Raw genomic sequence first — 18,940 nt, 5'->3', positions numbered from 1 at the left:
TTAAATCTTTGAATATGTATGAAAATATTTTGAATGATTGTTAAATTTCTTTTGCTAATGCTTAACTTTGTGACTATGTGGAGCCTATGTAAATGAAGGTACTTTCATCTGTCTAATCATATAATAATGTATGCATTTTAACTATTCTATCTACCTTTAAGATGTATTTCTCTATATTTCAATTGTAAAGGTTTCTATAGTAAACCAGATACAAATAAAAAAAGAAAAAAATAGGACTTGGTATGAAGGCCATCTGAGAGTCTGTTTGGAAGATGAGAAGTTACGGGTATGCATGATCATGGATATTGAGGGGCTTTAATTTGATACCCAAAAGGCCAGAAGAAAGACTGGGCAGGTTTTGAGGGATACTGGAGTAGGTGCCACATGAGCCTTGCTATGGGTTGGGGCATAGGTATGCTATGGCCCTCTAATAGGTTCGGTGTTATGGGCAAAGACAAGTGTGCAAAGTAAGTAAATAATAATAAAAAATAAAATGACACGGAGCATAACCAGATACATGAATTAACATCGAGCATTTGGGACAATCTATAAATAAACATGAAGTCACAGCCGCTAGGGGCCTTCACGGTGGTGGCAGGGCAGAGCCATTGGGTGAAAAGACGAACGCCAGAGCTAAGAAGCTGCTAGGGGCCTTCATGGCGGCAGCGGAGGACGACGCATTGGGTGAGAAGACGAACGCTAGAGTTAAGAAGCTACTAGTGGCCTTGACAGCAGCGGCGAATCACGACTCTGGTGCAGAAAGAAAACGTAGGGGATTGGCCTCGCGTTCAGTGTGAGAGCAGCGGAATGGGGCAAATGTTAGGAGGATGGGATGGAAGAGAGCGTTGAGGGGGATTGTCAGTCTTTGATTTGATAAGGGTGGCATGAGATGGACGGACTGACATAACGAGGGGGAGATTGACAACAGGGGAAGCCCCCCCTTGGCATGGTAATAATTCATCTAGGCTGGAACGACTTGGCCCAATGGGGCAGAGGGCAACTGCTGAGCGAAATGCACTGCACATTGTGGGCATTGGGCAAGGACCTGGGGGCTTGCAAGTCTAGTTGATATCAGATGATTCCTAGGCTTGATTGTAAAGGGGCTAAGTAAAAACCCAGCAGTGGGGAGGTCAAGAAAGAAGTTGACCATGCCAAGGGCAAAAAAGTTGTACGGGAGGCTGGTTTCTCAACGTTGGGGCTTGGGCTGATAATCTTAGGAGGGCTGGGTGTTATGATCATGGGTGGACGGTTACTCATAAATTATGTTCATGTTCACAAGTAAATGATACTCTGCTAGACCGCAGGGATTCTTCAAGTTACTTTAATCAGCTTGCAAGTACAATCAAGCACATCAGGTACATTAAGGAGTTATGGAAGTACAGAGGGGAGCCCACTGGCTCCCACCACCCAGGCTACATCTTCCAACTGCCCTGGGTGGGATCGCCTTCCCACTCTACATTTCGGTCACTCTCCTGGCATTCCATTCATGACATCATGCCTTGCATTCACACCTGATGCATTCAGGAAACAGGGACCAGGCAGGAAAGTAAGTCACAACATACCTCCTTCCATTATACCACAGACAAGCACACTATCAACCAGACAGCACCACACGCAGTCACAACATACCTCCTTCCATTATACCACAGACAAGCTCCCTTCGCAACCAGACAGCACTGCGCACACACCATGCCCCTGCACATCTGAAACAAGCACATCCGGTTAACCGGCAGGAGGATGACTGACCATCCAGGCGTAACTGACAGACAGGTAGCAGCACCACACCAACATCTCATCAAGCTACAACCATCACAACAAATCACACAGACACCTTCCACTCACCACTGCCACTGACGGGTCATCAGCCTGCCACACTGGAGCACTACCTGCCCTATACTGGGCCAACAAACATACCATCTGAACCAACATGAAGAAACACCATCACCTCCCGTCCACCACTGCCACTGGCAAAACTCAGGTCTACCACCCCCAAGCACAAACTGCCCCTATTTGGGCTGGCACGGGACCCTCTACATCACTACAAGAAACAGGACTAACCATCATAACAGACCATTCCAACGAGATGTCCCATGAGCCAGATGCACACTTAACCACAATACCCATTACCACATTCTCACCTGACACATGCGCATCACACACACGCAAACACACCCCTGACCCCACGGAAATCCACTTAGTAAAAAAACTCCCACGCAAACAAAAAACCCTGAGTGTTGGCCAGACACCCTGAGCTTCCAACGCTAAGCTCTAACTGAGGAGGCTGCCCACAACTCGACCAGCTGAACACCGGCACAAAGAGATTTTGAAAGTTTCCCAGCCCTCCAGAATCATCTGAAATATAATCCAGGATGAGTCCGGTAGACCAAAGAACAGAAATTGAATAAAACTATACTAATTCTAGGTGGAGCACTGACAAACAACCATGGGTGCCTATTATCACATCAAGGAGTGAGGGAATTACAGATGGGAGCACACTGGCTCCCACCACCCAGGCTACATATTCCGAACTCTCAAGTGGTTAATAACCACTGAACAGGTTATCAGGTCTTGTTCTGTCGAGAGAGGGGCGCCCGCTACCTTTGCAAACTAAATTTCAAGGAACCTGGGATTGGTAACCCTAGGTCTCCTGGGGGCAACCAGACGTGGTCTCCCTCTCACTGTGCTTAGAGAGGCATCAGCTTCACCTCACTGATGATCCCCAACAAGGGTGAAACACGTGTATGGGGTTGCTGGTGGTACTCTCGTTCAGGTTGGAATTGCCATTGCATTTCGGTGCTGGACTGCCCCTGGGCAGGACAAAGACTGATATGCAAATGGATATTTCCCATCTGTGAAAGGCACAGTGAGTAAAAGCAGTGGCTGCGAACTCTCAAGTTGTTAATAACCACTGAACAGGTTATCAGGCCTTGTTCTGTCGAGAGAGGGGCGCCCGCTACCTTTGCAAACTACATATTCCAACTGCCCTGGGTGGAATCACATTCAAACTCAACATTCCGGTCACTCTCCTAGCATTCCATTCATGACATCATACCTTGCATTCAGGAAACAGGGACCAGGCAGGAAAGTAAGTCACAACATACCTCCTTCCATTATACCACAGACAAGCACACTATCAACCAGACAGCACCGCACGCAGTCACAACATACCTCCTTCCATTATACCACAGACAAGCACACCTCGCAACCAACAGCACCGCGCACACAGTCACAAGACTGGGGTACTATGAGAAGGACAGGGTTAACCTGTCAGAATCTGGAGGGTTTACTTTGGATGAACCTAGAGGACACCCTAAGCGGGCGAAGCTGCAAATAATAAGAGAGCGGATGAACTGGAGAAAACAGGGGTGGAATTGATCAAGGAAGATGCCCCTCGACATAGTAACAAGCCGCCTAGAGGGAATGACTTGGCCTGACTTGGCAGAAGGCATCGGCTGCACGACATGTGCGGCACGAAGTGGGCATTGTGCAAGGCATTTGTGGGCTTGCAAGTTGATGTGTTCAGAAATGATTCCTAGAGGATTAGAATAGTAGGGTACTTTTCGGCAAGAGTTGGGGCGGTAAAGGGGCAGACACCCCTTTTTGCTGTGGCAGTAACTCAGGCGATCAAGCAGTGCCTAAACTAACCCCCTGAGGGAGGTTTAAAAGGACCAAGGGTTAATGGCCACCCGGTAGCCTAACATGGCAGGGGGCCGCACAGCATGAAGAGGAGGGGCACCCCGTGGTCGTCAGCTTCCAGCCTGGGCCGGTGGAAAACAAAAGCATAACAGCACTCCCTGCAGCCCATCGGCAGCGCCGGCTAATGTGTTTTGCCCAGACCAAGAGGCTCTGGGAGGCGTGACCTAAGTATGCTGGAAAGGAATGGATAAGTAAAAGAGAGCTAAATGGAAATAAAGGAATAAATAGTGGGGGTTTTAAGGAATGTGTAAACAGAAAGGTGCCGCCGACCGTCTGGGATTGTAATAATGTATTGAAGACATTATTGTTTTGGTTTGAAGTGATAGTGGTAAATGTTTCAAATAAACTGCGGCCTTGTGATGCCACAAATGAGGAAAAGCTGTTCTGGCCTCAGTTATTTAGCCGGGGTGGGCTGCAACGGGATGTTATGTATCTCGCCCGGTGGGGGATGAGCAGTACCCGACTTCCCATGTCAAGTGGCTGTCAGAGCCAATGAACAGGTGAAGCTCGTTGCAAGTCGGTGTGTGGAGCATCCCTTTCACCTACTCCATTCCTAGGCCCCTCCTTGTGGTGAGCACCCACCTGGGTGAGCATGGGGAGGGTGGCCAGCAGACATTCAAACTTCGTCCGGGTGAACGTGGGGACTGGTGGACATCAGACTTTCAAACTTCACACCTCACAATTCATAAACACTGCCTCCTGCTTTAGAGTCCTTTCTAGAACTCTCACCATTCTACAACTAAACCCACGACACAACACACAGACAGAGGTGTAAGGTGAACTTGTCACCAACGTGCACTCTGGTGTGCAATGTCATGCAACATCCTCCTCACAAAGGCTTCAACATGAACATCAAATGCACATCAAACCCTTGTGCCCCGGGAAGGACAATAGAATCTATTTGTGCCAAGCAATGTGCCTATTTCATTCCCATGGCCCATCCCACTCACGCACACCCCCCACTCAGCAATTCAATTGCGCTACGCAGCATTCAGGAGCATTATGAACAACACCCCAAAATAAACGACTGACGGGGGTAACCCCTCGCCCAGTGAGGCCAATCAGAATGCACAGATGGAGGCATTTGCAGGACATAGCTTAACAGTTCTATTGCACCCCCACTGTTCAGAGGCACGTGCACTGCCCCAGTTTACCTTGGGTTTTCTGTGGCTTCTTAATGTTTGGCTCAGATTCAGAAACCGTGTATTCAGGTCTGGAAAAAGCAAAGATCACGATATTAACTCAAGACTGATCACAACGAGATGGAATGCACTTTTACTGGATATTCACTAAAATATAATATAAAAGGTCAAAAGGGGGAGCTGCCTGTCTTCTCCTGCACCATAAACCCCGCCCCCCAATCACATAAACAGGAGACGACATTAAACGGGGCGGGGGAGGAGGCGCAGGGTACGGAAGAAAAGCAGAGACAAGAGACAATTTACCAATTGCCCCAAAAGTGAACTTTCTCACTAGAAAAGTGAGTGGTTTAGCCCTATCACTCACCTGTATCAGTGCACGCCCTTATCACTCCTGTGTAGATTGCGCTGTATAGTCCATTTGGGAATGCGGAGTTTACCCTCTAAATGGGAAGGAAAGGGGGTGGGAGCCCAGGGAGATAAACGGGAACGTGGCCGACCCCAAATGGCTTCCACTCAGAGAAGCACCCCCCAACATACGTCATCAGCAGAGGCCGGGTTGCAGAGGTGCGCGCATTGCGCAGTGGGGAGATACCTTCAGCAGGCCACGTGCAAATGGGATAATAAACAGAGCATGCGCAGTAGGAAGACACCTTCAGAATGAACGGGGATAGTGTACAGAGCATGCGCAGTAGGAAGACACCTTCAGAATGAACGGGGATAGTAAACAGAGCATGCGCAGTAGGAAGACACCTTCAGAATGAACGGGGATAGTAAAAAGAGCATGCGCAATAGGAAGACACGTTCAGAATGAACGGGGATAGTGTACGGAGCGTGCGCAGTAGGAAGACACCTTCAGAATGAACGGGGATAGTGTACAGAGCGTGCGCAGTAGGAAGACACCTTCAGAATGAACGGGGATAGTGTACAGAGCATACGCAGTACGAAGACACCTTCAGAAAGAACGGGGATAGTAAAAAGAGCATGCGCAATAGGAAGACACCTTCAGAATGAACGGGGATAGTGTACGGAGCATGCGCAGTAGGAAGACACCTTCAGAATGAACGGGGATAGTGTACAGAGCGTGCGCAGTAGGAAGACACCTCCAGAAAGAAAGGAGTTAGTAAACAGCATGCTCAGTAGGGAGAGAGAAATCAAGAGAATGGGGATAATAAAAAGAGCATGCTCAGTAGGGAGAAAGCAAGAAAAGGGTATAGTAAACAGAACATGCTCAGTAGGGAGAAAGCAAGAGAACAGGGATAGTAAACAGAGCATGCTCAGTAGGGAGACACATGATGGACTCAGTAGGGAGACACATGATGGACAATCCATAGCCAACCTTGCTCAGTGGTGAGACACAAGTCAGGCGGACAGGTGCTAAAAAGAGCATGCTCAGTAGGAAGATAGCAATCAGGAGAATTCGGTCTGACTGAGATGTGGTTCATGGACAGCTCTGACACTCTCCTTTCCGATAGCTACAAGATCCTCTCTGCACACAGAAACAACTGTCCTGGTGGGGGTGTAGCCTTGATTTTCCTGGAGTGGATGACTGCTTTTATCATTCCTATGCAGGGCTACTCCTCCTGCTCTGCAGGCTCCCTCCCTTTCCTGGCCTTTCTCTCACTACGTACACTATCTACCGGCTGTTGGGGGTCTCTGGGTGCCCCCACGCGTGCCCGTGAGCCCCTCCACCCACAGACTCAGACCGGACACGTCTGTGTGCTTCGGGCTCCCCGGTCGCTCTGACGCGGCCGGGAACGCCCCGTTTATTTAAGACGCACGCGGCGACGTGCAACGTCACGTCGCCGCGTGCACGTCTCCCTCACGGGGCAACGCCACACTCCTCCATTTTCCGGGAGGAACAACAACAACAGACACTTCCAAAAATTGCACTGCACACAACATAACAATTACAAACTCAGAGCCCATGCCCCTTTAATGTCAGCCTCCCGGTTCCCCTTACTCCGGAACACAGTCAATCGGCCCCAGCACATAGTCTCCGAGATATGCAGGTCTCCCTCGCCCAGCCCTCTGGGGGTACCTCCCGCCTACCTCAGCCGCAGGAGTCCCAGCTGCTCCAGTGCCTCGTTCTGGCGACCCCACGAGTTCCCCTGGGGGGTATCTTCATCCGGGAGGACAGTCTCATCCGGGTCAGGCGGGAGCTCAGCTCGAGAGTCCCCCAGTTTCTTAAAGAAGCTCACATTCCGAGTGACAGCCGACTTCCCGTCCGAGGCCGTTACCATCGATCCCTTTACTGCCACCACGTCCAGCGGCTCCGGTTCATATGGGAGCGAGAGTTTTCCGTGGGGATGCCGATTCCTGATCAGCACTTCATCGCCCGGTTCCAGCCGCTGCGGACGAAGACCCCGCCGTATGTTCTCTTGATGTGTCCTTGCCTGTCGCTCCGCTTCCACCCGTTGGTCATCTATTACGCCGGGTTCCTTTTCATGTACCTCCGGGAGGAAACCTCGGGGGCACCTTCGGAACAGGACTTCAGCCGGGGCCACCCCCGTTGAGGCGTGTGGGGTGGTGCGGTACACTCTCAAGAACTGGTAAAGCGCCCGCTGGAGGGGCTGGCCCTGTCCCTGGGCTATCCGGAATGTTTTGTTCAATGTCCTCATCAGCCTCTCCGCGTCCCCGTTCGCACGGGGCCACAGCGGGGACACCTTCCGGTGCGCCACTCCACAGCTCTCCAGAAATTCCGAGAACCTAGCGCTCTGGAATGGGGACCCATTGTCTGAGCACAGAGTCACTGGAAACCCATGGGTGGCAAAGATTTTCTCCACAGCGCCCACCACGTGCTCAAATGTCACCGACGCGACGAATTCCACCTCAGGGTATCGGGAGTATTCATCCACAATGGCCAGGAAGTGAGTGCCTACGGCCGTGGATCCGAAGTCCACATGTACGACCTCCCACGGCCGGGTCCCTCGTGGCATTACTTCGATTTCAGGCTCCCGCTGGACTGGGGAGGCCGCCTGGCACCACACACAGGCCGCTACGAAGTCGTCCACTTTTTTTTCCAGCTCGGGAAACCACACCTTCAGCCTCAGTCTCGCCTTCGTCTTGGCGGCCCCTTGGTGTCCCTGGTGTGCCAGGTTGATGACTTCATGGATCTTGGAGCCCGGCACCACCAGGCGATCGCCCCGCAGCAGCAGGCCCGACTCCGTGAAGGACAGTTCGTCCTTCACCTTCCAGAGTTGCTCGAGGGTCACTTTAGCTTCTTGAGTGCGCCCTGCCACCAATTCCAGCACGGACTTCCAGGACCCCGACCGCATCGAGCTCCTCAAGATGCGGAAACACTCGTCGTTGGCCGCAGCACTCTCCAGTTCGGGTAGCGGCATTGCGTTGGGGGTGGCACCCTCTACCACCATCCTGACGTGGTCATCGGCTTCCTCAGCACACGAGTCTTGTGCGGGTCCTCCACCGCCCACCGGGTGCCTGGACAGGTAGTCAGCCGCATTGTTGGTACCCGGCCGGTAGATCAGGGTGACGCTATACTCCAGAAGGGCCAACATCCACCTCTCGATTCTGGCTGGTGGTTTTGAAGATGATCCGGCCATGATCGGAAGCAGCGGCTTGTGGTCCGTTACCACTGTCACGGGTCTCCCCAGCACATAAAGCCGAAAATGCCGACAGCCCCACAAGACAGCCAGGGCCTCGCGTTCGATCTGCGAGTATCTCTGTTCGGTCTCGGAGAGGGCTTTGCTGGCATATGCCACTGGCCTTACCCCCCCATCTCTGCCCACTTGGGTGAGCACAGCACCGAGGCCAAACGGGCTGGCGTCCACCACAATCTCGGACTCCAGGGCGGGGTCAAAAAAAGCCACGGTATCATCTGCTGTCAGGGCGCCTTTGATGTCCTCGAACGCCGACTGTTCCAACGGGCCCCACTGCCAGGTGGTATCCTTTTTCGTCAGGGCCCTCAGAGGCTCCGACCTCGAGGCGAGATTCCTGCTGAAGCGCCCACAGTATGTTACCATAGCCAGGAAGCTCCGCACATCTGACGCCGACTCAGGGGGGCGCGCGGTCCTGATGTCCTGGACCTTCCTGGGGTCCGGAGATACACCGCCCTCCTTGAAGATGAAACCAAAGAACTCAATGGTCGGGCGGAGGAACTCGCACTTGTCCTTGTGGAGAGTGAGCCCCAGCGACTGCAGCCTCTCGAGGGTCTTGGCCAGACGTTTCAGATGTTCAAGTTCCGTCCTGGCAAAGACCAGAATGTCGTCACTAATGTTTAGGACGCCCTCCAGATCTGCGAGAGCGCCTCGGATCAAGTTCTGAAATACCTCGGCTGCTGACGACACTCCGAAACTCAGCCGCTTATATCGGTAGAGCCCCCTGTGGGTAGTGAAGGTTGTAATGTATCGGGACTCTGGGTGGAGGACAACTTGGTGGTATCCAGCTCGTAAGTCCAACTTAGAGAAGAACCGGGCCCCCTGCACTTCAGCAATGATGTCATCGATTGTCGGGGTCAGGTGTCGTTCTCTCCTGATGGCCTTGTTGGGCAGCCTCATGTCCACACAGATCCGGACGGAGTCCGGCTGTTTTGGTTTCCTCGCCACTACGATAGGGGATACCCATGGTGTGGGGCCCTCCACCTTTTCGATTATATCCAGGTTCACCAGGTTGTCTAGTTCCCTGTCCACCTGGTCCCTTAGATGAAACGGGATCCGCCTGTGTTTCAGAGCCACGGGCTGCACCGACTCATCAATGTGGAGCCTCGCAGGGGTCACCCTTCATTCTCCCAATCCCTTTAAAGATGTCAGCATATTTGTCCAGCAGATCGTTGATGTCCTCTAAGTAGACTGAGTACGCGAAGCTCACTATGCCAAGAGCCTCCGCTGCCGCACAACTCAACAGGGTGTTGCTGCTCACCGGAGTCACGTAGAAGCGGGCCTTGATCTTCGACCCGTCATGCTCCACCTTGGCGACAAACGCACCGTCCAGCGGCAGGGGCTCCCGCCCGCCAAATGCAAAAATGCGGGCTCTCGGCGTCGCCAGCCTCTGGGGTGGGTTGAGCGCGGCATAATGTCCTCTCGCCATTACGTTCACTGAGGCCCCCGTGTCGACCAGCACCGGGACCGGCGAGCAGTTCACCTCCACGACGCATCTCGGCTGTCTCCTGCTCCTCCCCTTGAGGACTTCCATGCTGGAGACGAAGAAGATATTCTCCTCATCCTCTTCCTCCGCTTCTTCCGCCGGCGTCTCCTCTCCCGCCTGTTCCACCTGAGCTACATTGGGCGGGCGGTTTTGGCGAGGGGTCCACAGACGGGGTTGTCCCCTCGGAATCAGTACAGGCAGGGTCGCCCAGCACACCCTCGAGAAGTGGTCGGGCACCCCACAGCGTCCGCAGATCTTTCCTATTGCCATGCACTCAGACGAGTGGGGGAGGTCATAGCCGCACTTCTGGCATGACTCCACTGGCTTACCAGCTCTGTCTCTGGGAGCCCCACCGGGCCTTCGCACCCCTCTGCCGCCTCGCCAGACAGCGCACACCTCTTCCGGCCTCGCTGCGCGGGATCCGGCCTCCATCTTGTTGGCACGGGCCTCCGCCACCTCATGGCACCGCCCGAGCTCCAGGATTCTGGGCAGGGTGAGTCCGGGCTCTCTCAGGACCTGTCGCCTCAGCTTGCCCGACGAACATGCCTGGATTAGCATGGTCCTCATCATATCCTCCGCATCCCCCCACGCACACCCTTGGGATAGGCGGCGCAGGCGGCCATAGAAGGTGTCGAGCGTTTCATCCTCCTTTTGTCTGGCCGAGAGCATGACGAACCTCTCATAGTCCACATTGGCAAGGGGAATGAAATGCGCGAGGAGGGCGGCTTTGGCTTGGTCATAGGAGTTGTCCACCGGAGTTAACGACTCAAATATCTCCTGTACAGCTGCTCCGGCCGAATACAGCATCGTAGCCACCTTGCTGTCATTGTCCGTGACCTGGGCGGCCCGAAAGTACATGTCCAGCCGTCCAATCCATCTTCTCCATCGGGGGCCCAGGCCGGACGGAGGACCCGTAGCGTCAAACTCCGGAATGGGCTGCAAGGCCGCTTGCGCCCTGGCTTGGGCCATGGCCAGTGGTGGTGGTGGTTGGTTCGGGGGAAGAGCGGCACCAACCGTGGGTGTAGGCAGCCCAGACGTCGCAGGATGTGGGGTTGGCTGTGGGGGATTCTGTTGAAACAAATCTGCCAGGCTTTCGTCCTGCGAATCCTCCGATGCTGTGGCAGTCGCACCCTCCAGGGCGCCGAAATCACTCCTGGGCCCAAGCGCACAGGCACCCTCGTACTAGTCCTGAGGGCCGCAACTTGCCCCTCTCCCCACACTGCCACCACCCTCGTGATGATGAAAGGGTTAAAGAAGCTACCTTGAGGCGTCTCGTTCCAACGTGGATCTCAGGAGCGGGCATGCCATCACCCACGTGATGATGAAGGGGTTGAAGAAGGTCCTTGAACCAAAAGTTCCAAAAATTGAGCTTCAAAAATGGAGTGGGCTGAGAAGGCCCAGCCACCTCAGTCCATCTTCCAGCTACCACACGACGTTACAGACTGAAAATTGGCCAAAACATCAAAATTCAGGCATGGGCCTGCGGGTTAGGCTGCCCGCAGTCAGCAAATCCAAAAATTTGGCTTGGATGGCCTTCCGACTCCAAACCGGAGCTTTCGGAAGTTCCTCAGCCACGTGCGCAAGATGGCCGCCAGCCGCGTGTATGGTCCGCGGCCACAGCGTGAGACGAAACATCCGCGGATGTTTCGTCGTCGAAGAAAAATTATCCGGGATCGCTCTCACCGCCGGGCCCGGGCATCCAACACTCGTCGCCACTGTTGGGGGTCTCTGGGTGCCCCCACGCGTGCCCGTGAGCCCCTCCACCCACAGACTCAGACCGGACACGTCTGTGTGCTTCGGGCTCCCCGGTCGCTCTGACGTGGCCGGGAACGCCCCGTTTATTTAAGACGCACGCGGCGACGTGCAACGTCACGTCGCCGCGTGCGCGTCTCCCTCACGGGGCAACGCCACACTGGCTGCCAAGCCAGGTAGACTCCTTCCTTTCTGAGTGGGCGGATCTCTCCTCCTCCCATCTCGTCTCTACCTCTCAACCTCTCCTCGGTGACCTTAACATCCATTTTGTTGCTTCTTGTCCTTCTGCAGTACTCTTTCGCAACCTCTGCTACTCCCTCTCTCTCTCTCTCTCTATTCTCCCTCTGGCCTGACTCACTCTGCACGGCACACCCAGGATGTTCTGATCTCTTCAGACCTCCCTCTCACCACTCCTCTCTCCTGGAGTGATCACTTTCTCCTTTCCTGCCATCTCTCTCTACCCCTCAGGCCAAGCAGCCTACAACACTGCCATCTAACTTCTCGGTTATTAGACCCATGAAGCATGTGCCAATGGAGGCTTTTGCTGCTACTTTCTCACCTCCTTCTTCACTTTTGGCTGACTCACACCCTGATACAGCCCTTTCCAACCTTCATCTTTCTATCTCTGACACTCTTGATGTACTTGCCCCTCTCATGAGGATCCGCTTGAAGCCCAAATCCAAGTGCAACTCCTGTAACAACGCCACCCACATCACCCTTAAAGGCAAGTGCAGGGTGGCGGAGAGGAAGTGGAGGCAACAGGTGCACCCTCTAACAAACTGGCCTGCTGCCTGCTCCACAGTCAGTACAGACTCTCTGTCCTCACCAAGAAGAGAGCTCATATTGAAGCCTGCGCCTCTGCGGCATCTAACGACTCAGCCAAACTCTAAAAAATCTGCAAGGAGCTGGCCAATCCTGCTGCAGTCTCTACCTCTCCTGTTCCCTTCCAGGCTCTCTGTACGGCCTAGGCTTCTCATTTCATCACTAAGACTCAAGACATCCTGTCCACCCTCTCTTCCTTGTCTTCCTCCTCCTCCACTCTTAGGGCCTCATTACACGGTAGGCGGTGAGCCATGGCGCTATTAGCGCCATGGCTCATGCCGGTAAAATACCGGCACCGCCTTGGCGGAAAGGGGATTTACCGCCCCATTCCAAGGTTGGAGGGGCGGTAAATCCCCTTTCCGCCATTGCCCTTCCCCATTTCCATTTCTGCCCCATAGGGCTCTATGGGACTGGGGAAGGCGCTAATTACGGCACCGCAATTTTGCGGTGCCGTAATTAGCTCCGAGGTCCCTTAGCGGGTTGGATTTTAACGCCTGCAATAAGCAGGCGATAAATCCTCCAACCCGCAAAGGGACCTCGTAGTACGGCGGTAAGGGTTAACGGTCACCGTTGCCATTAACGGTGACCGTTAACCCTTACCGCCGTCCGTTTAATGAGGCCCTTAGCCTTATTGTGGCCGCCTCTCCTCCTCCCTTCTCTTCCTTTCCCCTGTTCACTGCTGACACCCTGACAACGCTTCTAGACAAGTCTGATCTATGAAAGTCGCATCAAAACAGGTTCTTCCCTGTTCCTACAGAACCATCAAGGACCACATGGACACCCTTGCTCCAGTTTTGGCCAATTTCTGCAATCACTCTCTTGCTACTGGAACCTTCCCCTCCCCCAATCACTCCCTTGTGCACCCCTCTTAAAGAAACACTCTGCCTAGCCTTTCTCTCCGGCTAACTATCACCAGATCTCCATCGCTCCTTTCCTGGGCAAACTCCTGGAAAATCTGGCCATCTCCCAGCTTAACCTTCACACTGAATTTGTTAGTTGTCTCCATGACCACAAGTCTGACTTCAGAGCGGCCATAAGCACGGAAACTGCTCTCCTGAACATCTGTGAAGACCTGCTCTCCAACCTTGACTCTAACCATCCTTCGGTCCTCCTTCTCCTGTTTTCAAAATGGTTAACCATGCCATCCTGCTCAAGCGCCTCCATGATAACCTGGGTATCACTGATCAGGCCGTGGCCTGGTTGACCTATTTTCTTACTGACTGACCCTCTCAGGTCCAACTGGGGTCCTTCCTCTCTACTATCTCTCTCTCTCTACCTGTGGTGTTACCCAGTGGTCTAACCGCTCTGCCTGGCTGTTCAAACAATACTTGGCACCTCTTGCCCACCGCATCGCTGCTTTCTGCTCCAACCTTCAGTGTTATGCGGATGACACTCATCTCTCATTCAGGGTCCCTTCTGGCTCTCCTCTGACTGTCTGTCTGCAATTCAGGAGTGGTGTGCCACCGCCGATCTCTGCCTTAATGCCAGTGAGACAGAGATTCTCCTCATTGGAACACCAGCTCCCTCCGTTCTTCTCTCTTTCTGGCTACCCACTCTGGGTCCTCTTCCTGCTACTACCTGTGAGGCTAAGAAACCTGGGGTCATCTTTGACTCCACCCTCTCCTGCTCTCCTCCCATCTCTGATGTCTCTAAGAAGTCAAACTGTCAGCTGCACCTCCTCAGAGGTATTCTTCCTTTCCTCACTTTCCCCCAGAAGCGCACTGTCTCCAAAGGTCTGGTCCTCTCAAGGCAGTAAACAGAGCATGCTTAGTTGAAAGTCATGAGTCAGAAGGCCGTGATAGTAACAGAGCTTACTCAATGGGAAGACACTATTGGACACATGGGGACAGAGGCTACTAAACAGAGCATGAGCAGTGATGAATTGTCACTGTTAATATTTACCTATGTGGCAATAACAAGAGTGAGTGTTCTTTGTTGTTGAAGTATCAGTGCAGGTTTATGCCTTGTACAGCCTTTTAATGTTGGCAGATGAAGCATAGCGAGATAAAAGGATTTGCCCGGCAGCACACACTTTGCTTAAGTGAAGAAGCCGGGATTTGAGACCATTCTGCAATTCAGGCACTTCAACACATCTCTTCACAGTTGTAATTGGTGGAAATATTGTTTTCAAAAGGTCTTCTTTAAGCTTTTCATTGAAAATACCACCTAACTGTGGAAGGCATTGCAAACATATGGTGATTGTGTTTTGCTAAGTAAGTTAACAGCTGTTTTTGCAGCAGTTTCACAATCATTTTTATTTTGACTGTGTACATATTTGGCACATAATCTCAATTTTGACTGTGTACATAATTAAGGACACGTCCACACTGTATCAGGGTAATACAACAACTAACTTTATTTCTGTTCCTCCCTCCTTTGGCCACATCACATCCTATACCTCTGCCTATGACCCACATAACAAAGGTGATGTATTAACGCATGAATGTTAGAGGTAGGGGGACATTCCTCTTTATTAAGTAAGTAACGTTTGTGCTGATATTTGGGCTAGCTTTGATTGTTATGTGCAGCAGATTCCATTGGCGTGAGTTGATTAGGGATAAAGAGCGGAAGTCAGAGGAGGCACAGGGAAGGTATGGAATGGTGAGGTTGAGTGCAGAGGAGGATTGGCAGGAACGAGATGGTGAGTAAACTGAGATAAGGTCATTACGACCCAGGCGTTAAGGGTTAACGCCGTCGTTAACCCTTAACGCCTGATTCCAATTTTAACGGCTGCTTTTAGCAGGCGTTTAAATCCATGGTGCTAAACCGCCTTGGTGCTAATTACGGCACCGTAATTTACGGTGCCGTAATTAGCGCCTTCCCCACTCCCATTATGCCCTATTGGGCAAAAATGGGAATGGGGAAGGGTAAATGGGAAATGGGGATTTACCGCCCCACTCACCTTGGAATGGGGCGGTAAATCCGCCATCCACCATGGTGTAAACGTAGATTACACCATGGTGGTAAAGTTGGTGTACTTACCGCCTGGGTCGTAATGACCTCCACAGTCAGACATGAGGGGGGTCATTACGATTTTGGAGGTAGCCATGGTGCTGTTAGCGCCATGGCTGCCTCCAAACCCGGGTCTGGGCCCGGTCTCACAGAATGTAGACTTACCGGGACATTCCGACCTATGCGGACCTGGTAAGTCCCCATTCAGTAAACCATTCCCATTTGAGCCCCCATAGGGCTCAATGGGAATGGGGAAGGCACTAATAACAGGCCCGCAAATTTCAGGCCCGTTATTAGATCCAAGGTCCCTTAACGGGTCCCGCAAAGAACGGCTGGTCAGACCATCTGTTCCTGCTGGGACCCGCTAAGGGACCTCCGAATAGGACGGTAAGGGATTACCAGCATCCTTTCTGGTGCCGGTAAACCCTTACCGCCCAACTCGTAATGACCCCCATGGTCTGAGGAGCAAGAGCATTGATAGCTTTGTAGACTAGGAGAAGGATAAGCCCTGGTGGAATAAGGGCTGGTCCTGTTTGGCTGCCTCTTTGCTGGGCACTTTCCTGATTCTGTGTGCCATTCAAATATTATTACTACTTTGCTTCCTCTGAGGCTGCGGCAGGAGTGTGGCTCCTTTAACAATCTTGGGGAATCCTCGGAATCAGCTGACGGAGCACGCCTACAGCATGCGAACACTAAAGCGACAGCCCACAGCCCTTGCAGCGATAAGCCCTGGTGGAATAAGGGCTGATGCTGTTTGGCTGTTCGGCTTGGACGACTGCCGGATGACGGAATTCAGTAAGTCCAACAATTAACCTGCTCAGAAATTTGTTTATTAACTGTCCTATATGTAAGTACAGCCATGAAATATTGACATTACTATCCATTCTACGAGGTGCATTTACAACACACACGGGCAATTGAGACAAAGAAGAGACATAGGGCCTCATTACACGGTAGGCGGTAACCATGGCGCTATTAGCAACATGGCTGCCGCCGATATTTTACCGTGTCTACTCCAAGGTGAGCGGGGGCGGTAATTCCCCATTCACCAAGGCACTTCCTCATTCCCATTTTTGCCCCATAGGGCTCAATGGGAATGGGGAAGGCGCTAATTACGGTACCGCAGATTGCGGTACCGTAATTAGCACCAATATCCCTTTGCGGCACCCTACTTTAACGGCTGGTAAAACCAGCTGTTAAGGTCGGGTCCCGCTAAGGGAACTCGTAGTAAGGCAGTAAGGGTTTACCGGTACCGGTGCCCTTACCGGTACCGGTAAACCCTTACCGCCTACTGTGTAATGAGGCTCATAGGCTGCTGAGGTTCTACTTGTTCTGAGCTCTTATACGCTGTGTGCCTCCTCTTCCCGGCAAGAACCTCTGCCTGTCTTCAATTTTCCATACCAGAGACTGTGGGGCTCGCAATGATGTTCTTATTACTGTGAGCTCTTTGATCTGGTTTTGAATCTTTTGTTGCCAAAGTACTGGCTCCGTTATTGCTGCTCTATAAACTAATCTTGGGCTTGTCTTCTTTTAATATAACCAGCCCAGAGACTGCAGGACTCATACTCCACTCTCTCCTTCTACGAGTCCCTTGATCTGGTGTTCTGGTTTACTTTTGTTTCTATTGACCGCTCTAAGGTTGACTCTATTTTTCTAACATGAGGGCTGGCCTCAAAGCCAAAAAGGAACCACTATGTACCCGGATGCCATTCTGATGGATCCGGTGGGTATCAGGTTTGAATATTAGGGCACCTGGCAGAGCCCTGAAAAACCCAGGTGGGTATACTTAAATTTACAAAACCAAAATTTCAGGGTGAGAGGTCACACTGCTCCAGGCTCCTAAACTATATAATTGTAAATAATAAACTATATAAAAATACATTTTTTTTCCACATGGATGTGTTTTAATGACATCTAGAACATGCTGGTGATAGAGCACCCAGGGGTGATTTGGAAAACAATACAAATGGGTATGATCCAGTAGACAAGGAAGGATCTCAATGGACAGACAGACAACAGCAAACTATTATTCTCGGTGCAGTTGCAACAAAAGACATGGGGCCTCATTACAACCTTGGTGCTAAGTGCACCAACTTTACCACCATGGTGTAAACTCTGTTTACACCATGGTGGATGGCGGATTTACCGCCCCATTCCAAGGTGAGTGGGGCGGTCAATCCCCATTTCCCATTTTTGCCCCATAGGGCATAATGGGAGTGTGGAAGGCGCTAATTACGCCGCCGTAAATTACGGCGGCGTAATTAGCACCATGGCGGGTTAGCGCCATGGATTTTAACGCCTGCTAAAAGCACGCGTTAAAATCAGAATCAGGCGTTAAGGGTTAACGGTGATGTTAACCCTTAACGCCTGAGTTGTAATGAGGCCCATAGATCCAAAACCATTGTGTCGATGATAAACATCACCTGAACAGTGCAAAGTTTAAGCACTGTTTATTTTTTTTTTGTGGTGACCTTTTGTATATATGTTCATGAATTTGGATCTATGGGCCTCATTACGACCCAGGCGGTAATCTTCCGTCATTACCGCCATGGCGTAATGAGCGTTTACGCCGTGGGCCGATGGCGTAAAGAGCGCCACATTACGACCCATCGCGCACGAGCATTACGCCATGGCGATAATGCAATTAACGCCATGGCGGAAAAGGGCCCTACCGGCATCGTAAGGCGAGCAAGGTGCACTTCTGCCACCGTAAGTAGCGGCCACCGTAATTAGCGGCCACCGTAATTTGCGGTGGCCGTAAAAAGCGGAACCGGAAATAGCGTCATCGCGCCGGAAAGGGAAACAGCACGTCGGCCATCTTTAAAAACACAATCCATTGCCATCCTACCGAACAACACCAGATCCAACCCTGACACCTGTCCCAACCAATCACCCACCCATCCAACTACCCAAAAATGCCTAAAGTTGTTAAGAAGGCATGTGACCGCCAGCGCCAGGAAAGATTCAGCCGGGAGGAACTCTGCATGCTTGCGGAGACCCTGCAAGACAACGCAGCTGTCGTGTTCTCCCCGGAAATGACCAGGACAGCGATAGCGAAAAAGAAGGCCATCTGGGCCCGGGTGGCCGAGCGCGTCAGCGCGGTGGGGACCGTACCCCGCACCCCACAGCAGTGCAGGAAGCGCTGGGATGACCTTCACATACGGGTCAGAGCCGTCATCTCTGCGAACTGCAACCTTGCCCTGGGTACCGGTGGATGGTCGGAATCCCCACTAAAACTCCAACCGACGGAGGAGATTTGTGCAACCACGATTGGCATGGTAGCCATTGAAGGCGTCGGAGGGATGGAAAGGGGAGCTCCGACATCAGGCGATGAAGGTAGGTGCCTCAAACAAGACATGCCATAGTCACTGCAGTCCATTCATGTGTAGCACAAGGTTGCCCTAGAGTGTAAATGCAACACATTTCCACACTGCCCATAGCCACATGCGAGCACCACCCTGTATACACTGCTGGCA

The 18,940-nt window shown here is 52.2% G+C and overlaps 1 protein-coding gene across 4 annotated transcripts in view; it reads right to left on the bottom strand.

The window, feature by feature from the left end:
- LOC138511193 (zinc finger protein 84-like) overlaps positions 1 to 18,940 on the bottom strand; it is a 604,912-nt gene that overhangs the window by 417,008 nt on the left and 168,964 nt on the right. The window contains exons 1-2 of one of the 4 annotated variants that reach the window (XM_069626713.1): positions 5,203 to 5,460; positions 4,851 to 4,909 (exon numbers count right to left, since the gene is read on the bottom strand). The exons of 1 other annotated variant lie outside the window; for it this stretch is intronic. The gene's annotated coding sequence lies outside the window, so the exon portion shown is untranslated. Of the gene's footprint in view, positions 1 to 4,850; positions 4,910 to 5,202; positions 5,461 to 18,940 lie in introns of those variants that run through there. 2 more of the 4 variants (XM_069626711.1, XM_069626712.1) reach the window with 2 other exon arrangements.

This window comes from Ambystoma mexicanum, chromosome 6p (genome assembly GCF_040938575.1).
Source record: "Ambystoma mexicanum isolate Mex_15411 chromosome 6p, UKY_AmexF1_1, whole genome shotgun sequence".
NCBI lineage: Eukaryota > Metazoa > Chordata > Amphibia > Caudata > Ambystomatidae > Ambystoma > Ambystoma mexicanum.
This window is presented reverse-complemented; position numbering and strand designations above follow the sequence as displayed.